Source organism: Erythrolamprus reginae, chromosome 3, assembly GCF_031021105.1.
Source record: "Erythrolamprus reginae isolate rEryReg1 chromosome 3, rEryReg1.hap1, whole genome shotgun sequence".
Taxonomy (NCBI): Eukaryota; Metazoa; Chordata; class Lepidosauria; order Squamata; family Dipsadidae; genus Erythrolamprus; species Erythrolamprus reginae.
In genome coordinates, this window is record NC_091952.1 from 123,857,595 (window position 1) to 123,879,288 (window position 21,694).

General features: G+C 43.3%; 1 protein-coding gene across 1 annotated transcript in view; it reads left to right on the forward strand.

The window, feature by feature from the left end:
• The window catches only part of SNX7 (sorting nexin 7), a 63,931-nt gene that overhangs the window by 40,683 nt on the left and 1,554 nt on the right, over positions 1-21,694 (forward strand). The gene's annotated exons all lie outside the window — the stretch shown is intronic.

The following is a 21,694-nucleotide window of genomic DNA, read 5'->3' on the forward strand; positions in this document are numbered from 1 at the left end:
GGGCGGTGGGGAAGACCCATGGGAGATTCCTTGGGCCGCCTAGCAGCTGAGGGTCTTCCCCACCGCCCACGCACGCCAGCAAGAGGGACACTCTTCGTGCCTGGCTTCCTTCTCTCTCCTCCCTTCCCCCCGCTTTCCTCGGGGCGTGTTGGAGAAGAGGGTCTTCTTCCGCTCTTATTGTCTTGGGTGGGCGGGAGGCAGGAGCTGCAGAAAGGGAAACTTTTTGTTTTCCTTCGCTCCGCCACCCAAGAGAGCGGAGAGGCAGCGGGGGCGCAAGGAAGAAGAAGCGGTGGTGGCGGCGGCTTCCTTCGGGGGCAACGCCAGCAAGAGGGAAGATGACGCGCGGGCGGCACAGGGGGGGGGGGAGGCAAAGCTCTGCGGCTCCAGCCACTTTCAGCCAAGCCTCCCCGGCCACGGAGCCAGGGAAGCCGAGCCGGGCGTGGAACATCGGCGCAGGAGGCAGGACACGATCGGGCGACCGGAGCAGCAGCGCCGCCGCCGTCACGCCCGGCTCGGCTTCCCTGGCTGCGTGGCCGGGGAGGCTTGGCTGAAAGTGGCTGGAGCCGCAGAGCTTTGCCTCCCCCCCCCCTGTGCCGCCCGCGCGTCATCTTCCCTCTTGCTGGCGTTGCCCCCGAAGGAAGCCGCCGCCACCACCGCTTCTTCTTCCTTGCGCCCCCGCTGCCTCTCCGCTCTCTTGGGTGGCGGAGCGAAGGAAAACAAAAAGTTTCCCTTTCTGCAGCTCCTGCCTCCCGCCCACCCAAGACAATAAGAGCGGAAGAAGACCCTCTTCTCCAACACGCCCGGAGGAAAGCGGGGGGAAGGGAGGAGAGGTCTTCCCCCTCTTGCTGGCGTGCGTGGGCGGTGGGGAAGACCCATGGGAGATTCCTTGGGCCGCCTAGCAGCTGAGGGTCTTCCCCACCGCCCACGCACGCCAGCAAGAGGGACACTCTTCGTGCCTGGCTTCCTTCTCTCTCCTCCCTTCCCCCCGCTTTCCTCGGGTCGTGTTGGAGAAGAGGGTCTTCTTCCGCTCTTATTGTCTTGGGTGGGCGGGAGGCAGGAGCTGCAGAAAGGGAAACTTTTTGTTTTCCTTCGCTCCGCCACCCAAGAGAGCGGAGAGGCAGCGGGGGCGCAAGGAAGAAGAAGCGGTGGTGGCGGCGGCTTCCTTCGGGGGCAACGCCAGCAAGAGGGAAGATGACGCGCGGGCGGCACAGGGGGGGGGGGAGGCAAAGCTCTGCGGCTCCAGCCACTTTCAGCCAAGCCTCCCCGGCCACGGAGCCAGGGAAGCCGAGCCGGGCGTGGAACATCGGCGCAGGAGGCAGGACACGATCGGGCGACCGGAGCAGCAGCGCCGCCGCCGTCACGCCCGGCTCGGCTTCCCTGGCTGCGTGGCCGGGGAGGCTTGGCTGAAAGTGGCTGGAGCCGCAGAGCTTTGCCTCCCCCCCCCCCTGTGCCGCCCGCGCGTCATCTTCCCTCTTGCTGGCGTTGCCCCCGAAGGAAGCCGCCGCCACCACCGCTTCTTCTTCCTTGCGCCCCCGCTGCCTCTCCGCTCTCTTGGGTGGCGGAGCGAAGGAAAACAAAAAGTTTCCCTTTCTGCAGCTCCTGCCTCCCGCCCACCCAAGACAATAAGAGCGGAAGAAGACCCTCTTCTCCAACACGCCCGGAGGAAAGCGGGGGGAAGGGAGGAGAGGTCTTCCCCCTCTTGCTGGCGTGCGTGGGCGGTGGGGAAGACCCATGGGAGATTCCTTGGGCCGCCTAGCAGCTGAGGGTCTTCCCCACCGCCCACGCACGCCAGCAAGAGGGACACTCTTCGTGCCTGGCTTCCTTCTCTCTCCTCCCTTCCCCCCGCTTTCCTCGGGTCGTGTTGGAGAAGAGGGTCTTCTTCCGCTCTTATTGTCTTGGGTGGGCGGGAGGCAGGAGCTGCAGAAAGGGAAACTTTTTGTTTTCCTTCGCTCCGCCACCCAAGAGAGCGGAGAGGCAGCGGGGGCGCAAGGAAGAAGAAGCGGTGGTGGCGGCGGCTTCCTTCGGGGGCAACGCCAGCAAGAGGGAAGATGACGCGCGGGCGGCACAGGGGGGGGGGAGGCAAAGCTCTGCGGCTCCAGCCACTTTCAGCCAAGCCTCCCCGGCCACGGAGCCAGGGAAGCCGAGCCGGGCGTGGAACATCGGCGCAGGAGGCAGGACACGATCGGGCGACCGGAGCAGCAGCGCCGCCGCCGTCACGCCCGGCTCGGCTTCCCTGGCTGCGTGGCCGGGGAGGCTTGGCTGAAAGTGGCTGGAGCCGCAGAGCTTTGCCTCCCCCCCCCCCTGTGCCGCCCGCGCGTCATCTTCCCTCTTGCTGGCGTTGCCCCCGAAGGAAGCCGCCGCCACCACCGCTTCTTCTTCCTTGCGCCCCCGCTGCCTCTCCGCTCTCTTGGGTGGCGGAGCGAAGGAAAACAAAAAGTTTCCCTTTCTGCAGCTCCTGCCTCCCGCCCACCCAAGACAATAAGAGCGGAAGAAGACCCTCTTCTCCAACACGCCCGGAGGAAAGCGGGGGGAAGGGAGGAGAGGTCTTCCCCCTCTTGCTGGCGTGCGTGGGCGGTGGGGAAGACCCATGGGAGATTCCTTGGGCCGCCTAGCAGCTGAGGGTCTTCCCCACCGCCCACGCACGCCAGCAAGAGGGACACTCTTCGTGCCTGGCTTCCTTCTCTCTCCTCCCTTCCCCCCGCTTTCCTCCGGGCGTGTTGGAGAAGAGGGTCTTCTTCCGCTCTTATTGTCTTGGGTGGGCGGGAGGCAGGAGCTGCAGAAAGGGAAACTTTTTGTTTTCCTTCGCTCCGCCACCCAAGAGAGCGGAGAGGCAGCGGGGGCGCAAGGAAGAAGAAGCGGTGGTGGCGGCGGCTTCCTTGGGGGCAACGCCAGCAAGAGGGTCTTCCCCCTCTTGCTGGCGTGCGTGGGCGGTGGGGAAGACCCATGGGAGATTCCTTGGGCCGCCTAGCAGCTGAGGGTCTTCCCCACCGCCCACGCACGCCAGCAAGAGGGCGAAGACCCTCTTGCTGGCGTTGCCCCCGAAGGAAGCCGCCGCCGCCACGCCCGGCTCGGCTTCCCTGGCTCCTTGGCCGGGTGGGCTCGGCCGAAAGGGGCTGGAACTGCAGAGCCGAAGGGTGGCCTTTTTGTCTGGGAGGGAAGATGACGCGCGGGCGGCACAGGGGGGGGGGGGAGGCAAAGCTCTGCGGCTCCAGCCACTTTCAGCCAAGCCTCCCCGGCCACGGAGCCAGGGAAGCCGAGCCGGGCGTGGAACATCGGCGCAGGAGGCAGGACACGATCGGGCGACCGGAGCAGCAGCGCCGCCGCCGTCACGCCCGGCTCGGCTTCCCTGGCTGCTTGGCGGGGGGGGGGGGGAGGCTTGGCCGAAAGGGGCTGTACCCGCAGAGCTTTGCCTCCCACCCCTCGCCCCTGTGCTGCCGGCGCGTCATCTTCCCTCCCAGACTCCCCCGGCAAAGTGACGTGGAGGAATGGAAAGCTGAAACCGGGCGGTTTGAGTTTCCCATTCCTTCAAGTCACTTCGCCGCTGCTCTCCTGGCTAAACTGTGTGGCAGGAGACAGGCTTTGAGTTTTTGGCTGGGGGGGAGAAGTAGAACCTTCCTAACTCCCCCCCCCCACCAGCCAGAAGGAGCGGCGAAGTGACGTGGAGGAATGGAAAGCTGAAACTGGGCGGTTTGAGTTTCCCATTCCTCCAAGTCACTTTGCCGCTCCTCTCCTGGCTAAACCGGCGGCAGGAGACAGGGTTGGGGGGGGTACTGGGAAGCCCCCCAGGCCGACTGCCACCTTTTCAAACAGCCGCGCCCTTCCCAGCTGAGTCCTGAAGCCAAGCGCCTTTGGAACTTCTGCGCTTGGCTTCAGGACTCAGCTGGGAAGCGGCACGGGTGTTTTAAAAGGTCTCCCCCGGCATGGGGGGCTTCCTAGCACCCCCCCAAACCCGGGTTGGGGGTTCGGGGGGGGTGCTAGGAAGCCTCCCATGCCGGCGGGAAGACCCAGGGAAGGTTCCTTTGGCCGCCTAGCAGCTGATCTGCCCGGCGGTAATGCAAACTCCACCATCTACGCATGCGTGCAGATGGTGGTGTTACTTCCGGGTAGAAAACTCGCGATATAGCGTTTCGCGAAGCTCGAGATCGCGAAACTCGAGGGATCACTGTACTTTAAAATACAGCTGTTTCTTTGTTTTCTTAGATGCACTTCATAGTCAGTTGTGTACACACATGCAAACACACATATTGCTTTTAAGTTCTCTATCAACAGAGGGCAGTCTTGATTTAAAAAGCACAAAGCATCTTTATTTATATATATATATAATTCTTTGCTTAGTTCAAGGAAGGTTTGAGGCAGGCGAGTTCTGCTGCCAGATTTGATCAGCAGATTAATCACCTATCGCTTTAGATGATGAGTCAGAGGGGCAATTTTGAATCAATAGAGACAAATTTTAATCAGCATTAAAATTAGAAAGTACCCTGCAGATTCAAGGCATTATTGTTGTTGTTGTTGTTATTATTGTTGTTGTTGTTGTTATTATTATTATTATTATTATTATTATTATTATTATTATTATTAAGATTTGTATGCCGCCCCTCTCCGTAGACTCCGTAGATGGTAGGGCTGCCATCTGCCTTGCCTTCTTATTATCAAGTTAAGTCTTCTTGGCCAGGGGTGAAATGTTCCCAGTTTCCTCGTGCCTATCAGTCATCAGAGAGCCGGTCGCGAAAGGAACGCAAGGCTCCGCCCACCACCCGGATGCTGCCATTTGGGTTCTTTTACCCTTTGTGCATGCGCAAAGCCTTCTGTGCATGCGCAGAAGGTAAAAGAACCCAATTGGCGGCATCCGGGTAGGTAGGCAGAGCCCCGCCCTCCCTTTGCGACTGGATCTCCGACGACCGACAGGCAGGAGCAAACCAGGAACATTTCGTCCTTAATCTACTCACAAAATAACATTTCCAAAATACTGAAGGTTAAGCAGTTTTCAAGTCAGCAAGGGCATATAAACGAGAGATATGCTGCTTTGATTTCTTCAAAGCAATGTTTGCACAGACCTTGCATATATACCAGCAATCTGGGTTATTGGGAACAAGCTATGTGTCAGTGGGACAAACAGTTGTTTTATTCACACTTTCTTGCAAAACCAGCCCTTAAATCAAAAGCGGCTCATTGTTCTGTACTTGTATAGCCAATATAATGAAAAGTAGAAAGGGATTATAGATCAGTTTCCAGCAGTAACTTGTCTTAAATGTCGACTGTAATTTTCAGCAAAATTTTATTATATTCCTAATTATGGATCCAATCTATTAAACTACAGTTTACCTCTCCAAGTATTTATTAATCCAGTGTGAAACTCTAAACCTAAAGGGGATTAGCTACTCTTTTTACAAATGAAACCAAACAAATGACAACCTCTAGCAATATTTATTGACACCCAGCTAGGTTGAGGCACGTTCTTATTGTGCTGCAGGTTTTCTGCCCTACACTATTTATGCTCAGCAGGTTCGCTGAGAGGCATTTGCCACTCCTTCCCCTAAAGTATGGCTTGTAACTGGATTGTTTGAACAAATGAACCCTCCTCCGGATAATGTCTGAATGAACTTTCCTATTGCAAAGGCACCTAATTTCATATTATAACACAAATCCTATGGATTTATTTCTCATTAAAGAATATTGTTGTGATAACAATGGTGTAGCATTTCCTCGCTGTTGAAGTTGCTACCATCTGACACATGCTGAAAGTACTTATCTTTTCATAAGGAATGTCAGCTGAAAGGCAAAGATCCGGATAATCAAGAGCGTTTAATTATACTGAGAAATGCATAGGACTGAAAATCTGGTCTTACAGATCAAAACCAAAGCATTACTCACATCAGAAGGCTTGCTGATCCTTCTTTATTTCCTCAGTCTCTTCCTATCCTTGTGTGTCTTCTCAACTGTATACAGTGGTACCTCATCTTACGAACGCCTCTTCTAACGAACTTTTCAAGATACGAACCCGGTGTTTAAGATTTTTTTGCCTCTTCTTCCGAACTATTTTCACCTTACGAACCCAAGCAGCTGCTCCTGGGAGGAAGGGGTTTCTTTTTTTCCCCTTTTTTTAAAAAAAGAAAAGGGAGGGGCGGTTTGGAGGAGGAAAGATTTTGCAGAGAACAAGGTGCTTGCAAAGGCACTGAAAGGGTGACTTTTGAAGAAAGAAAAGGGAGGGGCGGCTTGGAGGAGGAAAGATTTTGCAGAGAACAGCTTGCTTGCAGAGGCACTGAAACGGTGTCTTTTGAAGAAAGAAAAGGGAGGGGCGGCTTGGAGGAGGAAAGATTTTGCAGAGAACAACGTGCTTGCAAAGGCACTGAAACAGTGTCTTTTGAAGAAAGAAAAGGGAGGGGCGCCCCCCTTGCCTTTCTTCCTTCCCACTCACCCTTTAACCTAGCCTTGCTTCTTCCACCCGCCCCCTTTAGCTGCTTCTCCCTGCCCTCTGTTCGCCTCCCTTCTAAAGTTTGGGATTTTCCTGAAGGATTTGCACGCATTATTTGCTTTTACATTATTCCTATGGGAAACATTGTTTCATCTTACGAACTTTTCACCTTACAAACCTCCTCCTGGAACCAATTAAGTTCGTATGATGAGGTACCACTGTATTAAGAAAAATGCCCAAATGATAAGGATAGAAATGTTAGGTGGTAAAACTGTTCACGGATAGATGTTGGGGTTTTTTCCTTTGCAAGAGAAAAGATTTGCAAAACTAAGCACAGCCATTTAAGTATCTCTCTGTGCTGTTGTAATTTTCCTAAAATGCTCAGCCATTCTCCTGTTTTATAATGCTGCAATAATGTTGTAAATGGCCTTTGCCCGCCTCTAACAGGCATTACAATAATGTAACTTACTCAAGAAAAGCAATCCATTTTGAGCATTGCAGCCACTCAGCCTCCATTCAGTTCAGAAACCTAATGAATTAATGGCAACCATATATGTGATCACTGCACTGGACACAAAAATGGACTCCTGTTTCTTATTCTTCTGGTGTTATAATGCACTCTAAGGTGTCTGAAAAATACTGCAATCTCCTTATATAGCAATATGAGTTTTTTAAAAAAATATATTTTGTGTGATATTCAGAAAATTTAGGGATCCCTAAACTTGGCAACTTTAAGACTTGTAGACTTCAACTTTAAAAAAAAAGTTTTTTATTCACAAATAGAAAAACAATACAATTCAAAAAGAATAGTAAATGACTATTGCAAACTTGTAAAGATGGACAGAGAGAAAAAGAGAGAAAAGAAGATGGAATAAAAAGAAAATAGAAAAAGAAAGGAAAATGGTTACATTGTACATCATTTCCATTTTGTTTACATTCCTGATGAATCAAAAAGCAAACTCTATATATCTGCTTGTTGCTTTATATAATCCATATATCAATTGTTTACATTTTATTGTGTTATTTATAGTTATCAATTATATCCATATATTATTTACTTGTTTATTAGTTATTTCTTCTGGTTTCAAGCCATTCATACAGATTTTCCCAAATTGTTCAACTTATTATGTATAACTGCAACCAATTTGACCTGTTCTCTATCTACTGTGTATAAAGGCAAAGTAGTTAACAGGTAAACCAAAAACAAGTGAAACTTCAGAGCCTTCTGTTAACAATCTATTGTTGTATTTAACTTAAAGAAAATCTCCAGAGGCTTCTTATCTACCATAAATCATCACAATCATGGTCTCTGATCCACCTGGGATCAAATATATTTGTTTGCTTCTTAATAGTAAAACATTTTCTTAAGATTTTGGAACTTTCCTAAACAATTGGGTCCTATCTCCAAAATCATAAACGTCTGTTGTCAATCTACTTTCCCCCAAAATGTCCAGTCCAAATTGTTTTCCAGCTAGATATAGTAAGTTTATTCCTCAGACAAACAAAATGATAAAAAGTTGTGATATTTATGTAGTTACTTGCCATGTTTATCTAAAATACATTAAAGTAACCAAAATAATATACTTACAATCCAAATACAAATACATACATACATACATATAAATAAATAGATACATACATGCATACATACATACATACATACATACATACATACATACATACATACATACACAAGGCATGTCACAATGTTTCAGTGCTCATAATGTTTGGAAATTGAAAGTTGAAAAAATTGACCCCAATCACCATCCGTCTGCTCAAGAAAGTCCAGTTCATCACTCAACAATTCTGTAAAATCCAAATCTGTAGAACCCACATCCCCTTTAGCCTTCTCCAACAAAACTGCAGTTTCCAAACCAAGTTCTTTTCTCCTTTAAATCTGCCAACAGCAATTTAGATTCTAGTGCATCCAGCTGAGAGTTTGGTTTGGTCACAGGTGCTTGTGTCTGGATATCTGTTTAGGTTGATCTAAAACATAGGTGTCAAACTCACAGTGTCACATTGCTGTCACAGGACATACCATGAAGTTTTTTCCCTTCATGGTGCTGGGGTGGGTGGGGCGTGCGCGTGATGCATCCAGCCTATGGACAGCCAGTGACTCCTCCCATCTAAAACTCTTGTTATTTTATTAAAAAAGATTTTTGCCAAATGGGAGAAGAGAGGGGCATTTTGAGATATTTCAGGTGAAATCTGGAGTTATTAAAACAGGACTACTGCAATCAGTGGGAAATCTCAATGTGTCTTGTGTAAGTATTGTTAAATCTTGATTTCAGCTAGAATAGGTTTCCTGTTTTGTTTCATTCCATATTACAGGAGGTCGATAACTAGTCTGAGAAACATCAAATTATAGTGATGCTTTGCTTAGAGCTTAATTGGAAATTCAGCCTGAAAACACTTGACAAGAAAAGGCTTGCAAATAAGTTTATAAACATTACTAGCACACATAAAATGAAATTGTACCTGTAACTAAGAGCATTATAATCAAATGCATCAGCAGTTACCACACAGCCTTGGGAAAACATGCAGCTGTTTTATCTTTCTCAAACAGATGCTGTGTTTGCAGCCCCAGATTCTCCAAACAATTTTGGATTTGAATCTGAATGTTGTAGAGCCCTAATAATTCCTCGAAGTTACATTTGCAACCTGTCAACTGGCTCCATGAACTTGAAAGACTGATGCATATTAGGGTAACTTGCATAGTAATAGTTATGGTTAGTCCAGCAGGCAGCAACTAGCAAATTTAGGACTACGAATAAAAATGCTATTGCGAATAAAACAGTGAGCATGTTTTTATATCTTTTCCTATTTGTTTTATCATGTCTGTATGTATATAGAACTTAATTTCAGAGCCATTTAATGCGATTAACTAACACTACAAATATCAGAAGAGGCATAATTTGGGGGTTTTGCAGGAAGCAGGTTTTATACCTCCAGTTCAGGGACTACAGATAGGGGAAAATTGCTCTGAAATTTCAAACCCTTCCCAATGAAGACATAGCAGACAAAAGTGGAGCTAGTGACTGTCGCAGAATGAAAGAATCTGCAAGTATACAAAGTCTTCATAATGTCTCTCTGGACAAGAACAGGAATTGAGATTGCCCACAAGCACTCCATACAGTTGCTTTTCTCAAGATAGCAGTCCACAGCAGTTTGATAGCTCTGGGAGATGCGGGAATAGACATCTTTGCTTCAAAAGGACACTGGGTTTACATACTTTTTCTAATCACTTTCAAGCTGCTATTCAGGTGAACCTTTCGCTCAACAAGGTTTTACAGCACCTGGTCAGTTTCCTTCAACCCTTAGCTAAATACCTGATGATTTGCCTTTAATCCTTAGCAAAAGAAATTTTAAATAAAAGTTTTAGGACATAAATTGATTTTCTTTTGGAATAAATTAATGAAAAGAAAAAAATAGGTGTGTTCCTATCTCTAAAAGTCAGTGTACCTCTGCCAATTAGGACTAAATGACAAGGATATGGAAAGAAGAGATAATTAGTTGTATATGAAAGTATATGAGATAATTAGTTGTACATTAAAAGAAAAGGATAAATTATTAAAATTGTTTATATGTGATGAAAGGGGAAGTCAATCCTTTATATTTGTCTCTTGTATATTCTCATTTCTTTCCTACTTTTTGTATTATTTTTCTCTCCTACACTCTTTTCTTTTTTTTAGTTTTACATTAATTTTTGTCAATTTAATTGTAATTTTTTATAAAATTATCATTAAAAATGACCCTCAGCCCCTATGGATTGAGACAAAATAGAATGTTACCTGCCGCACTATGAGTAAGCAAGGAAAAGTGCTTTCCAAGTCTTTCGTATTCTCTGTGGAACACTGATTTTTAATTACCGGTAAATGATATACAGACGATTCTATTATCATAAGAATATAGAAAGAGCTATGCTGCATCCGTTCAAAGGACTATCCAGTTCAACAGAGCATTTAGTCAGTTAGCTGTCTGGGTAATAATCCCTTCTTACTGATATAATCTAGTGACTTGCCTTCAACCCAGTGCTTTGTGTGGGGGAAAAAAAGGTTTTGTTACCCTGGAAAAAAGCCGAGATAAATACTATGGATCACTGTGTATAAAAGGTTGCTTTCTGAAAAGATTGATGCTTTGAAATAACATCAGTGTTCCTCTGGCTGTCCTTTTGTGAATGGGCAAACCCCCGTAAATTTACAGCTGTTTTATTTTATTATTTATATGCCGCCCATCTCCCTTAGGATTTTAGGTAACTTACGGATAGTAAAAAGATAAATAGAAAAGCAGCTAAAAGTTTAAAACTGTGAAAGTCAGTAATCAAGAGACAGATGGTACAGATATGAGCACCCATCTCGGGACCCTAAGCCAGCTGGCAAAAGCCAATGTTAATACCCTGCCAAAAGGATGGGAACGGTTATCAACTCTGGTAGAGTGTTTCACAGGGGGACATAATGGGAAAAGGCTCTTTTGCTTGACCCATCCCCCAGAATTCCTTAGCAGACAGAGTCTATAGCAAGCCTGACCTACTAATGCAAGTGGGCCGAGTTAGTCCCAGGGGTGGATTCCTTCTGATTCGGACAGGAACTGGTAGTGACCCACTGGTGATGTCACAATGATAGTACATAATATATCTTTTTGTGTGCCTGTGTGTAACATATATGTACACATATGATGGCATGTATACATAGCATTGAATAGTATATTTTGGATGTTCAGTAGTAATAAATTGACAGGGAAATTTTATCTGTTTGAGACGAGGAGAGGCCAGGCACCCTAACCTTAACCCTTGACGTGAATGATGTCAAGTTGGCCACACTCAGTCACATGACCACACAGCCACCTGACTATCCAGCAACCCACCACCCAGTTACAAGATTGCAAAGCCACTCCCACCCAATGACTGTCAAACCAATCTCAGCCAGTCACATGACCACAAAGACACACCACCGTCATGACCATCAAGCTACGCCCACAAAATAAGCCACGCCTACAGAGTGGTAGTAAAAAAATTGGAACTCACCCCTGCTAGGGACATCTACATCATCTTCCTACATATTCATGAACTGGAATAGGGCATAATAACAAGATCAGCCAATGAATAGGCATACAGTATCAACAGATCAGCCAGTGGGAGCTGAAACAGCTTGGAGTCTGGGCGTAGCTATAGCTCTGAGACTGTGCTGAGAAACAAAACCAGTCTAGTCTGCAACTCTGAATCAAAATTGAAACTCTTCTCTCCTCAGCCTGTGTTTTGCTTGTCCTCACATTGGAAGAACCACTCTTGGTATTGTATACATTACTTCATGTGTTATTATGTATATAAAGAGAAGTTAATGAATCCTGCTGAATCAGTTACCTGTGTATTCTTTCTGGATTAGATTGCTGCAACAAACTCTTGACACCTACAACCCCAAAACTATCTACCTAGCAGTTGAAAAGCATGCAAATGAAAATGGATGAATAGAATAGCATAGCATAGAATAGAATAGAATAGAATTCTTTATTGGCCAAGTGTGATTGGACACATACGGAATTTGTCTCTGTTGCATATGCTCTAATGTACCTAAAAGAAAATATATATTTGTGAAGAATCATGTGGTACAACACTTAATGATTGTCATAAGCAATGAAGAAACAATATTAATAAAAATCTTAGGATAAAAGCAACAAGTTACAGTCATATAGTACTGCATATAAGAGTGTGGGAAGGTAACAGCATTCCATATTTCGCTGCACACTTTTTGCTGTGGTGTGATGTCATGCCAGCTACCTGACCATGGAAACATCCTAACCCTGGTCTTATTTGGCTTAATGATGGAGATGAGCACTGTCCCCCTAAAGTCAGTCATGACTAGCAAGGTAAAACCTGTGAGGGCCCCCTTACCCCTTTACTCCCTAGCTCTTTTAAAATTTCATGGGCTATGGAGATCCAGAAAATTGGATTCATTTCCCAAAATGTAATTAAAATACCAATGTTTGAGTGTGTTGTGTGAACACAACATACAAATAACTTTGATCCCCTAGCATACTGAAAAGATTAGATAAGCAAGATTGGTTCCTGACATAGGCATTAATATGAAGGAATGAGCAATCACATACGCATTTTCTACATCATTCCAAAACATTTAATTACTGTAGTGTTATCATGCATTTAACTGCCAAGTATCGAGAATGCATACAGTGCAAATACAATGCTGGGTTGGCATTGCGAACCATTTCTCACCCATACTGCACAAAGTGTGTGTGTCCAAAACAAAAAGCATAACAATGATGAGAATTTTGAATGGGAAGAAAAAGATGAATATGCAAATACAACTGCTTGACAATCAAAAGAGTGTACTGTTGGTAAAACAGTGCGGCTGATGTGATTTGAGTTTGTACGTAACACATATCTCTGAGAAGAAAAGAGGAGGGTTATTGAGGCATTCTACATCTATATTTAATTCATTGTTTTAGTTGACAGCTCATCAGTAATCATATTATCAGGCTTGATAATTTTGCTTCCAGAGAAAGCAAAAAGCAGTTTAAGGCTACATAAAATAGTATTTTTGTGTTCATGTCGGAAGCACCAAGGCACTTCCAGGTTGAAAGAATTAACCAGTGACATCACTGTTACCCAGGAAACACCTCGTTTCATGTCCCCATTAATGTGCCCACGGAAGTGCTATCTATCTACCTATTTCTGGTTACTCACTTTCGAACTGCTAGATCGGCAGAAGCTCACTCTGCCACACAGCTGCATTTGGGTCTCAAAACATGGGCTTGCTGTTCATAAGTGATCATGCTCCTAGTAATAGTAAGTCTTGAAAATACATCTCTCTATATATATATAGGGAAAAAAATTAATTTAGAATTTTAAGAATTGCTAATAATGTATAAAATTAACAGAAAATTTTATACGGGAAGAGAGACACGACCCTCCATGGAGCGAGTAATAAGAAAAGAAAAGTTTGTATGTGATTGATTTTAAACATTGTTGTTGTGTTTATAACCATATATTGTGCAGAACACAGCCGCGAGAGCCATCGTGGGGCTTCCAAGATTCGCCCATGTTTCTTCAACACTCCGTGGCTTGCATTGACTGCCAATCGGTTTCCGGTCACAATTCAAAGTGTTGGTCATGACCTTTAAAGCCCTACATGGCATTGGACCAGATTACCTCCGGAACTGCCTGCTACCGCACGAATCCCAGCGACCGATAAGGTCCCAGAGAGTTGGCCTTCTCTGGGTCCCATCGACTAAACAATGTCGTTTGGCGGGCCCCAGGGGAGGAGCCTTCTCTGTGGCGGCCCCGGCCCTCTGGAGCCGGCTCCCCCCAGAGATTATAACTGCCCCCACCCTCCCTGTCTTTTGTAAACTACTCAAGACTCACTTATACCGCCAGGCATGGGGGAGTTGAGATATTCCTTCCCCCTAGGCCATTACAAGTTATGCATGGTATGTTTGTGTGTATGTCTGGTTTTATAATAAGGGTTTTTAGTTGTTCTATTATTGGATTATTACATGCTGTTTTTATTATTGTTGTTAGCCGCCCCGGGTCTGCGGAGAGGGGCGGCATACAAATCCAATTAATAATAATAATAATAATAATAATAATAATAATAATAATAATAATATGGATGGGCGTCGTTTCTTTGGAAAATAATATCACTGCATGAGAAGGTGTCCCAAATACAGGGATTGCCCAGCACCAAGAGAGAGGATAGGCAGTGGGATGTACTGTATTTTTCAGACTGTAAGGCACACTGGTGTATAAGGCGCACCAAGATTTCAAAGAGGTACATAAGAAAAAAAGTTTTTGTTTTGGATTTATTTGAGACGCCTCAGAGAGTGGCTGTGGGAAGGCAAAAGCGCCCCCATTTTTGCCCTTTTTTTTTTTTTTTTTGCAAAAGTGGGGTGGGCAGAGAGTCTGGGAAACATGCAAAGAGCTTCTGGGGGAAGACAAAAATACCTTATACTCCAAAACATATGGTATATGGAAGGTATCCAGTTGCTGTTTTGGGTTACTACAGTATTCCCAGGAGACATCCAACTTTCGCCAGTGTATTAAGTCTGTTATAATCCTTTGACACACATATAAGATTAGTCCCAATTCCTCAGAAAGGCCATCTCAAAAGATATAGTAAAAAGGATATATGGCCTAGATCATGTGTCCTAGGGTATGCAAGGGTCTGTATCAGAATCAATATAGATGATTTTCTCATCCAATGTATCAAAAGCCATTACTGAAAAAAGGCAGCCTAAATTTCATACGGTAGTCTTGGGCATAATCAAAACCAATTTTCTACCCGAACAAATTCAATTGCTTGTAAATTCTAGTTCTGCTTATAAAGATTATTTTTAGAATAGTTGCCTGATTGTGTACACCCTGACCTTTAGTGCAGTGTTGCTCAACCATGGCAAGTTTAAGTTACGTAGACCAATTCCCAGAATCTCCCAGTCATCTGACTGACTGAGGAATTCTGGGAGTTGAAGTCCATGCAACTTAAACTTGCCAAGGTTGAGGGACACCGCTTTAATGAATCAGCTATGCCTATTGGATCTTGGCCAAGCAGATGATTAATGGCAGACGTTATTCTTGGATGTCTGAGAATTAAGCTACTTAGAGCAGTGTACCTGAGAGAAAGGGGTCCTTTAGCAGTAGCCTCATATTCACTTTGGCAAGAAATAAAATTGCTTCTTTTTCTGCTTTATATAGGCACAGAAGCCCTTAAAAGCTGAAGAAAACCTTTGGTGTTTTTTTTTAAATTAATTAAGATAAGAAAGTAACATTGCTGCTCTTCAAGTTTTTAAATTGCACGTCAGCATTTTCAAAATTTATGATGAGATCTCTGGCCAGGAATCCCTCATAAACTTCCTTTTCTGCTTTGTGAGTTTAAATATTTATGTTGAAGTGTTATTATATTTATAGCAGAACCTTGACATCCTTTTCTCTTTTAAAAATCCACTTAGAAATCTCTTAACATTTTATGGCTTAAATAAAATTAATAAGAACACCAGTTTGTCTGGTAAATGTGTTTGTAATATGCTTTTCAGCCAGGTGAGACATTTTATTTTATTTTTTATTTATTCTTTGTCCAATACACAATACATATGGAAGAGAATAGACATTAAGTAATATATATAAAGATAGAAAGTAAAAAAGAAGAGAAGTACATGGGAGGGAGAGAATATATATGATATAAGAGATAGGGAGAGGATATATTATATATATATAATATATATATATATATATAGAGAGAGAGAGAGATAAGGAGAGAATATATATGATATATGATATATGATATAAGGAAAGACAATTGGACAGGGGACAATAGACACATCAGTGCACTTATATACGCCCCTTACTGGCCTCTTAGGAACCTGGAGAGGTCAATTGTGGAGAGTCTAAGGGAGAAATGTTGGGGGTTGGGAGTTGACACTATTGAGTCCGGTAATGAGTTCCACGCTTCGACAACTCGATTGTTAAAGTCATATTTTTTACAGTCAAGTTTGGAGCGGTTAATATTAAGTTTGAGTCTGTTATGTGCTCTTGTGTTGTTGCGGTTGAAGCTGAAGTAGTCGTTGACATGCCCATCAGTTTCTTAAAAATCTTTCTGGCTAACGAGATTTGTACTGAACTTCCTAATTACAGCAACTGTTCAGATTAACACACCGAAATAATATGGCATCATAGGGGATTTCCTTTAGACATCTTATTTCATATAGAAATCTCAATAACAATGTGAGAAAAAATCTTAAGGACTTCCAAATAAAAAAAAATATTGGTGCCTTGTGTTCATAGAAATGGCTAGGGTGGTGTAGGGTCTCCTACTTGAGCAGGAGGTTGGACTAGGTGACCTACAAGGTCCCTTTCAACTTTAATAAAGAAATAAATAAAAGTATGTCACACATAGTTCAACTGTAACAAATGAATAAATGAATGAGTAAGAATATTTTTGGCAATATTTTTGCCAACAAAAAAAACCCCCAACCCCTAATCTGTGGATAACCTGAAACGTCCATTAGTGTTGTCATGGCTAAACTGGTTGAAATCTAGAATAGAGAGTTTATTTATTGCCATTTATTTAAATGATATCTCAAAGGTGCTTTTTCCTGAGGGAACTGGACTTAGAAACATAAAAGACTGAGGGCAGAAAAAGACCTCATGGTCCATCTAGTCTGCCCTTATACTATTTCCTGTATTTTATCTTAGGATGGATATATGTTTATCCGAGTCATGTTTAAATTCAGTTACGGTGGATTTACCAACCACGTCTGCTGGAAGTTTGTTCCAGGGATCTACTACTCTTTAAGTAAAATAATATTTCATCATGTTGCTTTTGATCTTTCCCCCAACTAACTTCAGATTGTGTCCCCTTGTTCTTGTATTCACTTTCCTATTAAAAACACTTCCCTCCTGAACCTTATTTAACCCTTTAACATATTTAAATGTTTCAATCATGTCCCCCCTTTTCCTTCTGTCCTCCAGACTATACAGATTGAGTTCATTAAGTCTTTCCTGATACGTTTTATGCTTAAGACCTTCCACCATTCTTGTAGCCCGTCTTTGGACCCGTTCAATTTTGTCAATATCTTTTTGTAGATGAGGTCTCCAGAACTGAACACAGTATTCCAAATGTGGTCTCACCAGCGCTCTATATAGCGGGACTTTCTGGTTTTCTTTGAAGACATTTTGCTTCTCATCCAAGAAGCTTCTTCAGCTCTGACTGGGTGGTGAGGAGAATGGAAGGATTTATATTCCTTACAGACAGCTGGGCATTTGCATTCTTTTGGAGAGTTGTTAAGGCCACTTGGAGTTTGTCTATGTATTCAAAGACACCCGAGTAGTCGAAATGGGTGTGGAGCCTTTTTGGAACTGCTGAAATTCTCATCTTCCAGCTCATGGTTTTTCCAAAGGTGCTTTTTCAAGAGGAAATTGTTCTTTCATCAGTTCCAAGAAGGCCCCACACCATTTGTACTACTTACCATGATCTGCATGACTGAGAATCTCCATAGACAATAAATGGTGTCTGTTGTGGTTGGCTCTGGCCCAGCTCCTGCCCCAGGGAATGTGGAGGTGGAGGCAGGGGAAACGTCAACATGTCTTAGGCCTGTTTTGTTGCCGGCAGAATCAGGGAGTGCAGTTTCCTCGAATGAAGAAGAAGGTGGGGGTGACTGGGAAGAGGGGGGCTTGGCACACAGCCCAGGAAGCCAATCACCATTATCTTCGGTCGACTCGGATGAGGAAGTGTTAGACCCACGCATCGAAGAGACCAATTGAGGAAATATTGCAGGAGATAAGAGAGGCCACCTGTGTTTGGGTGGGGCTCCAGTAATTAGAGCTGCTGCTTTAAATAGCAGTGTGCTAGTTTGGCTGTTGTGGAAGATTATCTGATCGCAGTTCTTCAGGATCGTTCCTCACTGTTTCTAAACTTTGTTTGTGGACTTTTCACGCCTTTGACACCAAAGCAGAGTAAAGTGTGTGTGTGTTTCACTTCGTGGGAAGAAGGAGGGCTGTGACGTTTCTTCACAGCTACTAGCTAAGTACTTAAGGACTGATTAACAGGATTGTACAGACTACAAGGTTGTTTTGGGGAAGAGTGCTCTTTGCAATATAAAAAGGGTGCTTTGTTTCTTTTGAATTTTGTGATAAAGGACATTGTTTTGAATTTTCAAACGTGTGTGTGTCTGAAATTTGTACTCGTGAATTTTCGGAAGGCTTCTACCAAGAGCCTGGCAGAACAGTGTCATTCTGTAATTTATACAGGGAAAAGAAGTTGACTGTATTGCCCCTAAAGTAGATAACCCAAATATCTGATGTGGTTGTTTTTTGTAGAAGGTACTTATTTTTTAAAAAAGATTATTTTATTGCTTTTTAATTAATAACAAAAAGAAAAAAAAGGGAACGGTGAAGAAAAAAAGTAACATATAAAAAGTGGTTTAACAAAAAAAAAGGGAAATAGGACAGAGAAAGAGAGCAATATGTTGTAATGGTAGCAACAATAATAGCCTTTACATGCTGATTATCAAATTTTGGTCTCAGCAAGTCCTTGAGGGTCATCAAGATACAGCTGTGGTGTCAAACTCAAAGCCCACGGGCAAAATCCGGAATGCTTAGACAGGAAACAGTGAAGGACTGGCCCGCATTGCCTCAGCACTGATCTACAACTTGGTGGCAGCTGGCAGTGTCCTGGAGGAGGCTGTCGCAGCTGAAAAAGGAACTCGGGATGTGTGTGTGACATGAGTGACACTGAGCTGGCCACATCCATCTCAGCAACTCCCCCTCCTCCCCCCCGGGTGGCACACCCAATACAAGTGATGTGAAGTTGGCCACAGCCTCCCGGGTTCCCAAGGTCAGACCGAGCCCTGATGCAGTCCTCAATGAAATCGAGTTTGACACCTCTGACATACAGTGAAAACACTACAGCTGTGAGGAACATGAGCCATTTCAGCACATATAGTCCTTGGTTAATAACAGTAATAGGGTCTTGGATTCTCTCACTAAGCAGTGAAATCATATAGTGCAACACCATGTGATCATACAGCTTACAATGGCAGTTGTAATTACTACAAACTAAAAAAAAGAGTAGAAAATAAAAAATAATGGGGGGGGAATAAGAATATATTAAAGAGAAAGAAAATAAATATATATTTAAATAAATATATATCACACATATAAATAACAATAGTCTACCCAATCAGTTCCACGTATGCACATCTCAACCGAACCATTTTTAAAAAATACTTTTCTGTGTTAAATGTTATTTTCAGGTTCTGGCCGCACATAAAGTAAGAGTTAGGGTTAGGTTAAGATTTTAGCAATGTTTATTACCTCTTAAAATACAGCAAATGATACTCTCCCATATTTCATCTCTTACATATGATCATATCATTAAAGCCTCATTGTTTCAGTCCTTATAAGTTCATTAAAAGTTACTAGAAATAATAACATGCCTATTTTAACCTTGTTGAGGAAAGATATACTGTAGAACAATTATTCAGGTATGGTATTTGACTTGTTATTTGTATATCCCTTTTAATTGACCAGTTTATTTTGTGTATCTACTGTAGCCTGTTTCCATATCATTCTTGTAACCTCTCATTTTTAAATTTACTTTCAGAGCTGTATCAATCCTCTCTGGTAAAAACTGTTCCTCTTCCACAGCTTCTTTTAAACACAATCTGTCTATATTAACAGACATTCTGAAAATTAATGTCTGGGACCATTGTTCAACGATATCCTTCTATAAAATATTTTGTTCAGTTCTATAATACAAGGTCAAATTTAAGTGTTCTCCTTTAATTGTAATATTTAGTTCAGGGGTCCCCAAACTTGACAACTTTAAGACTTGTGGATTTCAATTCCCAGAATTCTCCAGTCAGTTATGCAAGTCTTAATGTTGCCAAGTTTGAAGACCTCTGATTTTAGTTCCGTCTGTTCCCCCTGGTATTTAGCCTTCAAACTCTCATCCGATCAGAGCTTCTTATTAAGAAATTTTTTTTTAAAGCATTTTCCAATGATAAGTGTTTTTGTAATTAATTCCAAATTCGTATTTCAAATCCATCTCGATACTTAGTCCATTTGTAACTTTCCAATATCAAAATTGCAATCGCCCTTTTTGCTGTTTATTCCAAAAGAAAAAGAATTTAAATCCTGAAACTTGTATTTAAAATTTCTTTTGCTAAGGATTAAAAGTAAATCACCAGGTGCTATAAAACGTGTTGAGCCAAATAATGCTGTTAGCTGAAAAGTAGTTTACAAGCAACTTCTAAAAGTGTTTACAAAAAAAAGTATATTAAATGTCCTTAAAAGCAACAAAAATGGTTTGAGTGAGATGACTATTCCCTCATCTCCCTCTAAACCCATCAGAAACCACTGTCTTGTGGTCTCCTTTTTAGAAGCAACTGTATGGAGCATTTATGGGTGATTTCAAGTCATCTTCTTATTCAGAGCAGAATTACGAAGAGTCAATTTATTCACCAGCTTACTGTGGTGTCCGTTCCATTTTTAGCTGAGCCATCTTCTCAATTTTTAAAACTTACGGTATATTAATTTATGTAACCAAATATGTGTTTGGGAATTCAGATTCTTCGGTAACAGATTTTGTTATTTAAGCTAAGTGCTCTGCTCCAGTTGACAAGGTACATAATTAGCCACATGAACATAAAAGTAGGTCTCCGCGCCTTGGGCTCCAGGCTTTGCTTCTGGAGAACATCAGCTGTGGAATTGCCATTCCTTCTCAGGCAAGAAATTCTTTTTCAGTTCCTTAGCATGAAAAATGAGCTGATAGCAATGGCAATAACACTTAAGAGTTATATACTGTTCTACAGAGCTTTATAGCACTCTCTGAGCAGTTTACAATGTCAGCATATTATCCCCTATAATCTGAGCCCTCATTTTACCGACCTCAGAAGGCTGGAACTCTACGTCAACCTTGAACCGGTCCAGATCGAACTCCTGACAGTGGGCAGAGTTAGCCTACAATACTGCATTCTAACCATTCTGCCACCATGGCTCTTGATCCTGAGAAAGAGCCATTTGTGCAAACTAATTGGAAAGAATAACATGATACATGGATTCCTAATTTATGCATATAGCAATAGCACTTAGACCTATATACTGCTTCATAATGCTTTACAGCCCTTTGTAAGCAGTTTACACAATGAGCATATTTCCTTCAATAATCTGGGTCCTCATTTTACCGACCTCAGAACGATGAAAGGCTGAGTAAACCTTGAGCCTGTCAACAGAATCAGCTTGCAATACTATCTTCTAACTATTGTGCCACCATAGCTCTTACATGACTGGGTATGTAATTTGTCGTCAATTACTCATGAAACTTTTACGGGTTACCAGCAGTAGAGAACTACCCAAAAATATAATGGCAGAAGCTTGCCTGAAAGTGCACATTGCATAGTAGTATTATCTCAACTTATGGGAATGATGGCATCAGTTTCAAGCAATGGCAGGTTAAGCCTGCAAAACATTTTGATATTGCAGGCAGCTGTGTGTACAATACATTGGCAACTATGATAATTATGCCTTAATCCTATCTGGAACATTAGTGAGGATCATGAAGTATTTAAGAATGTGAAGTAATTTCTTTGCCAGCATAGTAAATATTAGATCTCTGGGCTGAGAGCAATCAAACATTCCCTTGGCTCACAGTAGTTGTGCTGAGAGCAATAATATATTCTCTTGACTTGCTCTAGATGAGACCGTCACAGCCCTCAGTAGAATTGTGGCTGTCTTAGAATTCCCCAGTTCAATGGTCTGTTTGTTTTACAAGTAGATGC